Raw genomic sequence first — 15,871 nt, forward strand, 5'->3', positions numbered from 1 at the left:
CACACACTAAATGATTTGATCCCTCTCGGCTTTGTAGATCCGGAATATAGATGAAGTTGTTATACCAAATTAGAATTATTACACACTAAACTATCTTAACATCTTTTTTAGTGCAAAACTTGAGAAAAACTTTGCAATTCAATAAATTTGATTTCCTCTCAGTAGATCTGGAGTTAAGATAGATTTATGCAAAACACTAATAAATATTTTAACCTAATCCATTATTTTGTTTTCACTAGTTTATATAATATATGCATAGTTGACATTGAAATACTTTATCTAAAATGTTAATACATGCACCTACATATATACACGTTAAATTATTTTTGTTATTAATATTTTTATTAAATATTACATAACTCCTTATGAAATATGGGAGGAACTACAAATCTTCCTCACACGACGTTGTATTTGAATGATTTAAACAATGAAAAAATAAGCATGGTCTATCTCTCTCTATATATAATATGAGTAGAAATTGATCAAATATCTTGATATGCAAAGATCTTTTAGAGTGAAAAACTTTATCCATTAAAAAAACTTAATCTTTCTAGTGATTAAGTTTTTTTTGAGAGATACCATTTTTCAAATTTTTTACTCACAAAAAATTCTACATATCAAAAGATTTGATCTTTTGTTAATCGTAAATTTGATTTTTTTGTTCATCATAGATTTGCTTCATTATATTAATAAAATTTTATGGTCAAATCCCTTTTAACTATTTTTTAATCAATTTTTTTTAGTTGTTTTTTTTTCTAATTATAATGTAAAATTGTTAAAATTTATACCATCTAAAAATTAATTAATTCCACATTTACAAATAAAAATACAATTTAAAAACAAAACATTACAATATCATGAAAATCTATTACCCAATTTAAAAGAAAAACTCCAAATAAGTAAAGCGTTAAACCCAGCCCATTCCATTCTCTTTAAGTTTCAAAAAAAGCATTAACGCAATAAGCACTTCGTCCATCCCATCCTCTGACATGACAATCTCATCCAAAATGTATTACCCAATTTAAAAGAAAAATTCCAAATAATTAAAGCGTTAAACGCATCCCATTCCATTGTGTTAAGTTCCAAAAAAATCGTTAACGCAATAAGCACTTCGCCCATCCCATTCTCTTATTCTTTCAAGATTAAGATGAGAATTAATCGCGATAAACACTTCGCCCATCTCATTCTCCCATTCTTTCAACATTAACATAAAAATATTCTCTTTATTCTTGAACTATAACGTTGTTCTATCCTATGACAATTAACACAGTACGCACGTCATCATCGTATGGTCGCTAATCCACGTCATTGGCAGAACGATCTGTCATTAATTCAGGTGATTGGCATTACTTTTTCTCATGAATTATTAAAACTTTCTTAATGTTTACGCTTCATTTGTTTAGGCTTCCTCAAATTGAGGTTAAATGATTTAATAAATAGCTATTAAAATAATTAAATACTTATGAATACACATACTTGTTTTAGCTTATATTTTCAAAATTTTAAAAATATATAAAATTAATTAAATTATATATATATATATGATGCCGTAAGATGTTTCCGTTTAGCAAGAATTCCCTTGCTCCCCACTCGTTATCACTATGCACAATTCGATCTTTCATTAGACGATTAAATTATATTCATCTGTTGATTTGAGATAAGTCGACATGTGGCGGTTGTGAGTGGCTAAAAACTTGTGAAGGCTGTTGAAATCTAATTTCAACGCCGATGTACCAAGCCAGAAACCGTTCACCGGAATTTTCTCGGAGCAATTTGCCGACGAAGGAATAATCCGGCAAGGAGCTCCGATATAATATGGAGCTGACACGTGGTTCACCACTGACGTAATGCAACGTAGTTTTCTCGGGCGATAAAGTTAGGTGACAAAGTGCCTTCCGATATTGTTGTCCACCGTCCAATTTAATTGATTGTTCTCCGTCGTTGATCGATTGAATCTGCATACGACCAGCATTAAATCAAGTTGCGTGGAGTGTTCCTCAATTTTCGTAGACCATACTTCTTTTAATGCATTGTCATAGGATTAGGTGAATACTTAAGTTTCACATACGGCACGTGAAGTTTTCTTTTATATGTGTTAGTTGTATGTTTTAATATATTTTTTTTGTATTAAGTTTCATATATATGAGCCATGAAAAATGTGCTCAATGTTGTTGCGTTGACATTTTTTTTAAGTCTTCCTGTGCACAAAAAGATCCTGTGGAGGTAAAACAGAGCATTGCCTCTGTGTGTTTGAATCTTGGTTTTTGGTATTTTTCCCATTGAAAAATTCCCAACAGTGGTATCAGAGCAGGACCAGGCTCTTTAAAGAAGTTAAAGAAGCTGAAGGGAGAAGGTTTGTAGCTGCAGCAAAACTTCTCAGGTAGACAGGAGACTCAGACATCAAAGGATTCAGGTATTTCAAAAGTTTTTTTGTGTTGCTGAAGAAACAGTCAGTTGTTTTTAAACATACACAGTCAAGGAATGGCTAGCACAAGCACTAGTATGGGTATGTGTAACACCCAGCTCCCACAGTTTAATGGGAAGAACTATGACTACTGGTCAATAACTATGAGAACCCTGTTTGCCTCTCAAGATTTATGGGAAATAGTTGAAGATGGTTTTGAAGAACCAACAGATGAAACTGAGTTCAATGCATTAACTTAGGGAGAGAGAGATCTCCTGAAGAGCAATAGGAAGAAGGATGCAAAGGCCATTTTATTGTTGCATCTAGCAGTAGACCAGAGTATATTTCCAAGGATAGCAGCAGCTAAAACATCAAATGAAGCATGGCAAACCCTCAAGACAGCCTATCAAGGCATGGAGAGAGTGAAGACAGCAAAACTACAATTGTTGAGAAAGGATTTTGAAAACTTGAACATGAAGGAGTCAGACAACATTGAATCATTCTTCACTCATGTGATTGGTGTAATCACACAAATGAGAACTCATGGAGAAATAATTGAAGATAGAAGAATAGTGGAGAAAATATTGAGGGTCTTACCCTCAAGGTTCGATGCCATAGTCACCACTATTGAAGAGACAAAGGATCTCTCAAACTATTCAGTTGATGAGCTACATGCATCACTAATAACACATGAGCAGAGGTTGAGTAGGAATGAAAACTCATCTCTTAAGCAAGCCTTCAAGACCCAGATGTCCTTTGGAAGAGGAAGAGGTCAAGGAAGAGGAAACAGAAGAGGAAGAGGCAGAAGCCAGAACAGAGGTGGAAGGAACAGCCCATCAAATGCACAAGGAAGAGGCAGCAATCCAAATCAGAACCAAGGTCAAGGCAGCAACCAACAAAGAGATCAGTATCAGGCTCAAGGACAAAGGTATGATAAATCTAATGTTCAATGCTATTATTGCAAAAAGTATGGACATTATGCTAGTGATTGTAGAAAGAAACAACATGATATGAACAGCAGACAAAATGCAAATGTTACAAGAGAAAACATCAGACAAGAAAATGTCCTGTTAGCTTGTAACATGGCTGAAACACATAGTGAGGACATATGGTTTTTAGACTCAGGTTGCAGCAACCATATGATAGGGAATATAGCCCTCTTTTCAGCCTTAAATCAGAATTTGAAATCAGAGGTCACACTAGGAACTGAGTGTAAAGTGTCTGTTATGGGAAAAGGGGAGATAAAAATATTTACAAAACAAGGAGAATGGAAAACCATAGCAGATGTCTACTATGTCCCCGGAATGAGATGTAACCTCTTGAGTGTTGGACAGCTTGTCCAAAAGGGTTACAATGTTTACTTTGTAAATGATGTGTGCACCATCATGGACATACCACCCAGCAAAAGATGCATTGCTGAAGTGAAGATGACAAGGAACAGGATGTTCCCTCTCCGGATCAGGGCAGACTTGAAGAACAAGAAGGAAATGGCAGCAGTCACCCAAGAGGCCTTCCAAAGCGTGCCAAAGGATGAGAACTGGTTATGGCACTTGAGATTCGGGCATCTAAATTTTGGAGGTCTAAATTTGTTGAGCAGAAAAGGAATGGTAAAGGGATTACCATTGATAGAGAAACCGGACAGCCTATGTGAAGGCTGCATTTTGGGAAAACAACACAGAGAAAGTTTTCCATCAGGGAAGAGCATAAGGGCAAAGACACCCTTAGAGATTATCCACTCAGATTTGTGTGGACCAATGCAAGCTCCATCATTAGCTGGCAGCCTATATTTCTTGACATTCATTGATGATTTTACAAGAAAGACTTGGATATATTTCCTCAAGAACAAAAGTGAAGTCTTTGAGAAATTCCAAAATTTCAAAGCACTTGTGGAGAACCAAAGCGGGCTGCACATAAAAGTATTGAGAACTGATAGAGGAGGTGAGTATATCTCAAATGAATTCCTAAAGTTTTGTAGAGAAAATGGAATACATAAACAGTTCACAACTCGGTACACCCCACAGCAAAATGGAGTTGCTGAAAGGAAGAACAGAACCATCATGGAGATGGCAAGGAGCATGTTGAAGGCAAAGCATTTGCCAAATGAGTATTGGGCTGAAGCTGTACATTGTGCAGTTTATATATTGAACAAGTGTCCTACAAAAGCAGTCATGAACAAAGTGCCAGAAGAGGCATGGAGTGGGAGAAAGCAAGGAGTCACCCACATGAGAGTTTTTGGGTGTGTGGCCTATGCACACATACCAGATCAGCTAAGGAGGAAGTTGGACAGCAAAGGGGAGAAATGCATCTTCATTGGATACAGTGATGAATCCAAAGCCTACAGGCTGTACATCCCATCTACCAAGAAGTTCTTTGTAAGCAGGGATGTTCAATTCATTGAGGAAGAAGCTTGGGATGGAAGCATAGAGAAAACAGTGAATGTCAAGAACTGTTTGTCTCATGATGAAGATGAAGAGGAGGTGGCTGAAATGCATCCCCAAACAGCAGCGCCAACACAAGGACAGCAAGGGACACCATTGAGGATCAATGAGAGTGCTTCTCTAAGCACACCACAAGGAGGAAATTCAAGTGCATCTTCAAGCACTTGCACACCAAGTGAACGAGGTAAGAAATTTAGAAATCTAAATGACATTTATGATGAAGGAATGAATTCCTTATTTTCCTTGTATTGTCATGTTGATGATCCTATTCATTTCGAAGATGCAATTAAATATAGGAAATGGATAGAAGCTATGGATGAGGAGATGAATGCCATAGAGAGAAACAAAACATGGGATTTGGTTGAGTTACCAAAAGGCAAAGAAGTCATTGGTGTGAAATGGGTCTACAAGACCAAGAGAAATGCTGAAGGCAAAATAGAAAGACATAAGGCAAGGCTGGTTGTCAAAGGGTACAAGCAGCAGTATGGAAGAGATTATGAGGAGACTTTCGCCCCAGTTGCAAGAATGGAAACCGTGAGAGCAGTGTTGTCCATAGCAGCACAAAACAAATGGAAAGTCTACCAAATGGATGTGAAATCAGCATTCCTAAATGGAGTGTTAATGGAAGAGGTCTATGTGGAACAACCTCTCGGATATGAGAAGAAAGGTGAAGAGCACAAAGTGTGCAAATTGAAGAAAGCTCTTTATGGGCTGAAGCAAGCGCCAAGAGCATGGTACAGCAGGATAGATTCATATCTATTGGATAATGAATTTGACAAATGTGAAGGAGAACCCACAGTCTACATCAAGGAAAAGGATGGTAAAATTTTAATTGTTGTCTTGTATGTAGATGATGTTATTTTCACTGGAAATGATATTTATCTTATTGAGAATTTTAAATCAGTCATGAAGGATGAATTTGAAATGACTGACATGGGTTTGTTGAGATACTTCTTAGGCATAGAAGTAGATCAAAATGAAAAAGGAATTTTTATATCTCAAGCAAGATATGTAAATCAAATTTTGAGCAGATTTAAGATGGAAGAATGCAAGGCAGCAATCACTCCCACAGTGATGGGATTAAAGCTCAGCAGAGAGGACAGCAGCAAGGATTTTGATCCTAGTTTGTATAAAAGCATTGTGGGCAGTCTTATGTATTTAACAGCAACTAGGCCTGATTTAATGTATGCTGTTAGTTTAATTTCCAGGTTCATGGAGAGGCCAAAGGAGGCACATTGGCAGGCAGCAAAGAGAATTTTGAGGTATGTCAAAGGTACCAAAATGTTTGGAATTTTATATCATGCCTCAGAACATTCAGATTTGGTTGGATACACTGACAGTGATTGGGCTGGAAGTGTAGATGATTGGAAGAGCACTTCCGGTTATGTTTTTAATATGGGTTCAGGAGCCATTTCATGGGCTTCTAAGAAGTAGTCCATTGTAGCATTGTCTACAGCAGAGGCTGAATATGTGGCAGCTACAGCAGCAGCATGTCAAGCAGTGTGGATGAGAAGAATGTTGAGAAGCTTAGGCCAAGAGCAGGCAAAAGCGACAGTGATTTTTTGTGACAATAGCTCAGCTATTGCATTGTCAAAGAATTCAGTGTTTCATAAGAGAACGAAACACATTGATACCAGGTTTCACTACATCAGAGAATTGGTGAACAATGGAGAAATTGTCCTAGAACATTGCAGGACTCAAGAACAGGTAGCAGATATCTTGACAAAGCCACTGGATCAGAAGAGCTTTGAATTTTTGAGGAAGTGTCTGGGTATGACCGAATGCCCAGCTGTTGAAATTAAAGGGGAGTGTTGAAATCTAATTTCAACGCCGATGTACCAAGCCAGAAACTGTTCACCGAAATTTTCTCGGAGCAATTTGCCGACGAAGGAATAATCCGGCAAGGAGCTCCGATATAATATGGAGCTGACACGTGGTTCACCACTGACGTAATGCAATGTAGTTTTCTCGGGCGATAAAGTTAGGTGACAAAGTGCCTTCCGATATTGTTGTCCACCGTCTGATTTAATTGATTGTTCTCCGCCGTTGATCGATTGAACCTGCATACGACCAGCATTAAATCAAGTTGCGTGGAGTGTTCCTCAATTTTCGTAGACCATACTTCTTTTAATGCATTGTCATAGGATTAGGTGAATACTTAAGTTTCACATATGGCACGTGAAGTTTTCTTTTATATGTGTTAGTTGTATGTTTTAATATATTTTTTTTGTATTAAGTTTCATATATATGAGCCATGAAAAATGTGCTCAATGTTGTTGCGTTGACATTTTTTTTAAGTCTTCCTGTGCACAAAAAGATCCTGTGGAGGTAAAACAGAGCATTGCCTCTGTGTGTTTGAATCTTGGTTTTTGGTATTTTTCTCATTGAAAAATTCCCAACAAAGGTTGGTTTCTTGATAGACCGACGACGGTTGTAACTGGCTAGAGAGTTGCGAAGGTTCGTTTCTTGAGAGAACCGGTCTCTTTGCAATAGGTTGTTCTTTCTAACAAACTTTGAAGCTCATGTTGGGAGCAAGAATCATCGGCCTTCTACAAATTTCATTTTGGAAGATGGTAGATATTTCCAGCAATCTCAAATCCATGTATTGCACCTCAATATGTCAAAATTCCTCCTTTGGCCTCCCATACGTGGTAAGCAACTCAAATTCTTAAAGCTTTCTATTTTCACTTTCATCTAAATTCTCTTTGGTTGTCGAGGGAGGCAGTTATGGCAGAAAACGTTATGCGATCAGTGGTTGAGTTAGATTCTGTGAAACACTGTGGTATTTTTATTATCATCTGATTTGTAGAGGGCTACAACAAACAGAGTCGAGGGATTTCGAAAATTGTTAGGGTTTCTTCCAGAGTTTTCACAACAGCCGCGAAGTGGAAAGAAGTTGTGATTTTGTTTTCTTGGAACGAACTATTGTGATAGCCAACAGGCATGGAGGCAACCACGACCACGAGTACGACAGAGACCAGGGCTCGGACCAAGAAATTATGAGGCGGAGGGATTCTCATTATGTGAACAAAATCGACGAACATAAACGGAGCAGGAGTCGAGAAGAGGATCAGGATAGGGACAAGGACCGAGAGGCAGATAGGAACATGGATTGCTCACGAGACTACAGGTCTAGGGTTAAGCTTATAGATAGTAGGGATAAGGATCAACAACTCGATAGGGATCGAAATGGGAGCGACTACTCTGGTTACCCTTCGTCACCCTCTCGGGGTTATAGAGATAGCCACAGTAAAGGGAGCCATGCCACCAGGGATGCGAATAGAGAGCCCGATGAGGTCTCTAGCTGGAGTGCTTCTGAGGACGGCTAATGGCTTGGTAGGAAACCCTCCCCAGAGATTTGTGTCAAAGGGATCTAATGTCTTCAACCAGATTTCTCTTAGTGACTCTGGAGGTAGGCACTCACACATGTCTGGATCAAAAGGACCGACCCCTTCCTTCACGTATCACGGGTGTGAAGATTATGTTTCTCCACTCTCAGTTGAACTCCCAGCTCCTCACTCTTGAGGCAATGGAAGTGATGCCAAAGAAGAGGATATTTTTCCAATGGGAGAACTCTAATCTACGTCGTCATATGATGAGAGGGAACTTGTACAACTGCCTGATAGTCTGAATCTTGAAGATGAGGAAGAGCCTTTGCAGCCTCACGACATTTCAGCGAGAAACATTTCAAGGAGGCAGAGTGGAAAGACCAAGAAGATTGTGAATTTGATGTGGTATTATTGAAGGATCTAGCTAGTGGATTGGAGGATGCAATGACCTCTTCAATGAGGAAACGAATATCTAGTGACATGTCACTTTATTTAGGCATTCATGGAATACCTGTATAGCTGAACAGGTTAGGGTGCATATCAGCCGAATCATGGGAGTCTCCTGCAAAAGGAGAAACCTTTGATGTTGAATATTTTCCTCGAGCAACCCTTTAACTATATTCTTAATTTGGACAAGACTGTAAAGAAACAAACTCCTATAAAAATGAAAATGCATCTCCTTACTGTAGGATGGATATTTGAGTTCATATCTCGTAGGGCGTGTCATGATGTTTGTTATATCTTGATGCAGATCGCCAATTGAACAACAACTAAACAGCAATTGTAAACAGCAATTGAACAACATCCGACAATTGAATAGCGTCGCAATTGAACAACGATCCGTGATTGAACAGCAACCGGATTGAAGAGCAGTCAGATTGAACAATAATCCGTATTTGAACAATAGTCGGATTAAACAACAGTCGGCTTGAACAACAATCCATATTTGAACAGCAAGTGCGATTGAACAACACTTCTCTCTACTTTGTTGATCTCCTCTGCAGATCTAACGGTCACCAGTGATATCGCACGAGGGACTTGCGCGACGTTTACCCCCTTCACGGAACTGATATGATTTATAGACCTTGGTTTATAAAAGTTCGGGTCTGGGTTTTAGACTTAAATCTTGATTACTCCAAACCTCGATATCCCTTGGGTAACAGAATCAATCAGATGCTACGGTTAGTGGTTCTTCGTCTAACACACGATTTAAACGCGGGCTTAACACCGCAGTTATCTATGACATCAGCAGCTGACTTTGCAATCGACGAATACGATTGCGTATAAGCCTTCAATCCCGATCAAACCCTTCTATGATCTTCTACCCCCGCTATTAACATTAATGACTGCGACTAACCATAAACACTGAGATTATAAGCTAAATACAAAAAAAGAAGAATTACCCAGATGCGCTTCAAAACGTAGATACACAGAATAAACGAGAGTTTCCACCAGGATCACACACTGATGCACACTAAAACACATTCATTCAAAATAATAATAGTTACAGAGTCTCGACCCCTTGCCTCGATTACAACAAATTAATAGACCTCTGTTTGAATCTCAAAAACCCTCTCTATCACACCACTCTCACTTCTCGCTCAATCCTCAATCATCTCAGCTAATCCTTCTACCTTACATTTTTTCCTTTTTATGAGTTGAATCCTACTCTAACTGTACGAACAACTCAATCTCTATTTTAAACAATATAACAATCAAACCTCTATTTTCAAGCTCCATGACACACCTACGCTAACGACTTATCCTTCAATCTAAAATAAGCAATTTCCTAACTATTACAATAATGAATTACATATCATCTTCGAGAGATCCAACCCTCTTGCTTAAAACTGACTTTTGGCCACTCAGGTTAGTGAAACTCACTCTTTTAGCCACAACATGTGAACAAACCTTCACATTGCTGGCTAAGTCCAGATGCTCCTGCATCAGACTCCGGGGGAAGAAAAAATCATCCCTCATACTTTCAGGGTCTACTCCATACTTCTACAACTCTGTTGTTGTCAACCAACTAGCATCCTCCACTGTCTTTCCTTTCCATTTGACTTGATATTGATAATAAACCTATCCTCTCGTTCTTTTGGATACTCTTTTCTCCAAAACAGCTTCCACCTCTCTTTTTACTGTCTTTGGCATTTGTTCTTCCCAGTTCAAAGTTTGAACTTCATCCTCTGTAGTTTCCTCCTGTGGCTCTGTCTCTGTCTCCTTGTATGGATACAAGTCTACAACATTAAAGATAGGTGATATTCCAATCCCTTCTGGCAATTCAATTTCATAAGCATTAGTTGAAAACTTTCTTACAATTCTACATGGTCCTATCTTTTTCATTTTCAGTTTATTGTAAGTCTTAGCTAGAAATCTTTCTTTTCTCAAATACACCATCACTAAATCTCCCACTTGGAATTCTTTCTCTCTTCTTTTCATATCTTCTCTCAGTTTGTATATGCTACTGCTTTTTCTACAATCTAACTTTAACATATTCTTGTAGTCTCTGCATCTGCTCTGCAAACTCTTCAGCTTTTACGCTTCTTATCTCGTATTTACCCAAATTTCTGAGCTCATACACACCTCTTGGATTCATTCCAAAAACAATCTGAAATGGACTCATTCCATTACATCAGTTTTGAGTGTCATTATAAGCAAACTCAGCCTGAGCTAGTGATAAATCCCACTACTTAGGATTTTGATACACTAAACTTCTTAGTATGTTCCCCAAGCTTCTGTTTACTACTTCAGTCTGTCCATCTGTTTGAGGATGGTATGTTGAACTGAAACTTAGGTTAGCTCCTAGTTTCTTCCAAAGAGTCCTCCAAAAATGCCCTGCAAACTTTGTATCTCTATCAAACACAATACTTACAGGCAATCCATGTAATCTTACAATTTCTAAAAAAATTAGATTAGCAGTATGTGTTGCATCACTAGTCTTTTTACATGCAATGAAATGTTCCATCTTGGAAAATCTATCTACCACAACATAAACAGAATCATTCCCCCTTTGCTTTTTAAGTAACCCAAAAAAAAAATACATGCTAACTGCATCCCATGGTCGGTCTGGTATTGGCAATGGCTAGTACAATCCTGTATTCTGGCTTCTCCCTTTAGTGTGTTGACATATCCTACACTTCTCAACAAATATCTTAACATTAGTCTACATCTTCGGCCAATAATAAAAAGCATTTACTTGAGCAAAGGTTTTGTCTTGTCCAAAGTGACCAGATTATCCTCCACTATGTTTCTCCTTTATTATGTTTTCCCTCACAGAACATTTGGGAATACACAACTTATTGCCCTTAAACAATAAACCTCCTTGGATAAGATAATCTAACCACTGAATTCTGTTATGAGCTATCAGATTTTCAACTGTTTTGTAAATATCCTTCAAATCTGCATCATCTTTATACATTTCAACCATTTCTTCAAATCCTACCACATCAACTTTTAATTATTGCAAAATAAAATTTACCCTGCTTAAAGCATCAATGACTTTATTCAACTTACCACTTGTGTGTTTTATCACAAAAGTAAAGCTCTGCAAAAACTCTACCCACCTGGCATGTTTATGGTTCAATTTCGGTTGGTTGTTTATGAACTACGATGCATGATTGTCAGAATACAATATAAACTCCTTTGGCAGCAAATAATGTCTCCATTTTTTTAAGGCTTGTACAATAGCATAAAATTCTTTATCATAAGAAGAATACTTCTTCTTCGCTTCATTTATTTTCTCACTGAAGTACACTATTGGTCTCTGTTCCTGACTCAAAACTGCTCCAATCGCAAATCCACTAGCATCTATTTCAACTTGAAATACTTTTCCAAAATTAGGTAAAGCTAAAACTGGTTTCTCTATGATTTTCCTCTTCGGCAACTTATAATTTCTGTCTACTGCTTCTGTCCACTTGAATGGCTGATTAGTCTCCTTGATTGTTTCAACAATTGGTGCACAGATCTCACTAGAACCTTTGATAATTTTTCTGTAAAAACTTGCAAGACCATGAAAACTTCTTACCTCAAATATATTCCTTGGAATAGGCCAGTCCCAAATTGCTTGGACTTTCTCTGGATCCATTTTCAACCCTTCTTTAGAAGCTAAAAATCCAAAGTAAATTAATTCTTCTTTCATGAAACTACATTTCTTCAAATTTATCAGTAGCTTCTCTTCCAACAGAGTTCTTAAAACCAATTTAAGATGCTCTAGATGTTCCTCTTTACTTCTACTAAAGACCAGAATATCATCAAGATAAACAATAACAAACTTGCCTGCATATTCCTTCAAGACTTCATTCATCAATCTCATGAATGTGCTAGGTGCATTAGTGAGTCCAAAAGGCATCACTAACCACTCATACAACCCACTGTTTGTTTTAAATGCAGTCTTCCATTCATCTCCTTCTCTAATTCTTATTTGATGATATCCACTCTTCAGATCTATTTTAGTAAAATACTTTGACCCACTCAAACAATCCATCAAATCATCTGTGCGTGGCAAAGGAAATCTATACCTGATAGTAATCTTGTTTATGGCTCTGGAATCTATACACATATGCCATTCACCTCCCTTCTTTGGACTAAGTACTATTGGCACAGCACATGGACTAAGACTCTCTATGATTAGTCCCTTATCCATCAGTTCTTTCACTTGTCTTCCAACTTTTGCATTCTCTTGAGGAGTTAATTTGTACGCTGCTTTGTTTGGAAAACTCGCTCCTGGTATTAGATCAATATGATGACTAATACTCCTGATTGGTGACAATGCATTTGGCAACTCATCCACAATAATATCAGCGAAATAATTTAACAAAGTTTTTATTTCTTCAGGAAAATCATCTAAGTTTGTGGAGGTTAAAATTACCTTAGGTCTCCCTATGACATCAAAATGCATTTCTTCACGTTTTCCTACCTCTTGCAGCAACTCTTTTCCAATCATCAGCATAACACTGTTTCCAAGTGATCCTTTGTCAGCGTCATCCTTCAATGACAGGAGTGTATGTTTATTTCCATTCTTCTCCAAAGTATAAGTATTTTTCGTCCCATCATGAATAGTTTTCCGATCAAACTGCCACGGTCTTCCCAAAAATACATGGCATACATCCATTGGCATTACATCACACAATAGCACATCCTTATACGTACCAATCTGTATCTCGACCTTGCATTGTTCTATCACAATGATTTGATGTCCTTTATGCAACCACAACACTCTGTAAGGAGTAGGGTGTATTGTCTTCACTAATCCCACCTTGTCCACCATCCTTACAGAAACAAGGTTATAAGTACTTCCACTGTCAATTATCACTTTACAACATTTACCTTTGGATTTGCTCGTAGTTCTGAATATACTCTTCCTCTGTGCTGGTTCTTTAGTTTCTTTCTCTGCCTTCAGTAATGCCCTTTTCATCAACAGGGATTCTCCTACTTCAGGGGTTATTCCTTTTCCATAAGTCGAGGTGTTTCTCGCTTTGCCTCAGCCACATTCACATTCCTCTGACTTTCTGGTTTATTATGAGGACAGTCCCACGACACATGTCCCCATTCTCCACACGTGTGACACTGAACATCTCTTCCTTGGCCTCTTCCTCTGGGCGCAAATCTTCCTCTATTAGAATCTCCCCTCTATGGTGTTCTGCTACTTGAACTTCCTGCTTCTTGTTGATGTTGTTGAAACCTTGGTTTGGTAGTTCCTCTACCTCTTACTGAACTTCTCCCTCTATTCCTTTGACTTTGTTTTCTCAACATCTTCTCTTCTGCCTTCAAACCTGCTTGATAGGCATCTTCAATAATCTTCAGACTCAGCAAGCTGATCTCGTCCTGTATGTCGTGCCTTAAGCCATTGATATATCTAGCTACCTTCTCCATTTCATCCTTTGCATGTCCTGCTCTAATACTCAATCTATAAAACTCTTATGTGCATTCTTTAACGAACATTCTTTTTTCCTTAAATTCTATAATTGTTTGAAAAGATTTAACTGATAATCTTTTGGCATAAATTTAACTTTCATTTTACTCACCATTTTATCCCATTGCTTGATCTTGGACTTCCTTTTTCTCGTTATGGACGTTTGTAGCTCATCCCACCAAATAGTTGCATGACCCTTCAATCTGGTAACTGCAAACTTCACCTTCTTTCTATCATCAACCTCTTCATAGTCAAAATATTTGTCCAATCCAATCCATTAACTCTTCTGCATTGAGACTCCCTTCATACACAAGAATTTCCACCTTTGGTTTTCCACCTACTTTAGCTAACATCTTGATAACTTTGGTAGTTTCATTTTCCTCCTCTTCTTCTTCCTCAGAAGATGCTTCTGCAGCACTTTCAACTCCTTCATCAGGTGCTCTCCTCTATGCAGTCTCCATTGTGTCCATCCTTGTACACAGACTCCAGATCTCCTCTAGCAGAACTGCATTAGCTTCAGGTCTTCCTCGACCTATCCTAGCTCCTCTCCATGGTGGAATGGTTACTGCAGTTAACTCAATCTCTGAGCTCTAATAGCAAAAATGATGCAGATCGCCATTTGAACAGCAACTGAACAACAATTGTATAGCAGCCGGCAATTGAATAGTGTCGCAATTGAACAGCGTCACAATTGAACAACAATCCGTGATTGAACAACAATTGGATTGAACAACAGTCGGATTAAACAACAATCCATATTTGAAAAGTAGTCAGATTGAACAGCAATCCGTATTTGAACAACAAGTGCAATTGAACAACACTTCCCTCTACGTCGTTGATCTCCTATCTAGATCTAACGGGATATCGCATCGGGGGACTTGCGCGACGTTTACCCGCTTCATGAAGCTGATATGGTTTATAGACCTTGGTTTATAAAAGTTTGGGTCTAGGTTTTAGACTTAAATCCCAATTACTCCAAACCACAATATCTCTTGGATAACATAATCAATCAGATCCTATGGTTAGCGGCTTTTCATCTAACACACGGTTTAAACGCAGGCTTAACCCCGTTGTTGTCTATGGCGTCAGCAGTTGACTTTGCGATCGATGGATACGATTGCATACGGGCCTTCAATCACGATCAAACCCTTCTATGATCTTCTACCCCTGCTATTAACATTAATGACTGTGATTAACCATAAACACTAATATTATAAGCTAAATACGAAAAACAAAAGAATTACTTGGATGCACTTTAGAATGCAGATATAGAGAATAAACGGGAGTTTCCACCAAGATCACACACAGATGCACACTAAAACACATTCATTTAAAATAATAATAGTTACAGAGTCTCGGCCCCTTGTCTCGATTACAACAAATTAACAAACCTCTGTTTCAATCTCAAAAACCCTCTCTATCACACCACTCTTGCTTCTCGCTCAATCCTCAATCATCTCATCTAATCCTTCTACGTTACATTTTTTCCTTTTTATGAGTCGAATCCTACTCTAACTGTACGAACAACTCAATCTCTATTTTAAACAATCTAACAATCAAATCTCTATTTTCAAGCTCCACGACACACCTATGCTAACGACTTATCCTTCAATCTAAAATAAGGAAATTTCCTAACTATTATAATAATGAATTACAAATCATCTTCGAGAGATCCAACCCTCTCAGTTAAAATTGACTTTTGACCACTCAGGTTAGTGATATTCACTCTTTTAGCCACAACATGTGAACAAACCTTCACATTGCTGGCTAAGTCCAGATGCTCCTG

The sequence above is a fragment of the Pinus tabuliformis genome, chromosome 2_1 (genome assembly GCF_031772625.1).
Source record: "Pinus tabuliformis cultivar Carrire ecotype Pingquan chromosome 2_1, CPIR1, whole genome shotgun sequence".
In the NCBI taxonomy this organism is placed as follows: domain Eukaryota; kingdom Viridiplantae; phylum Streptophyta; class Pinopsida; order Pinales; family Pinaceae; genus Pinus; species Pinus tabuliformis.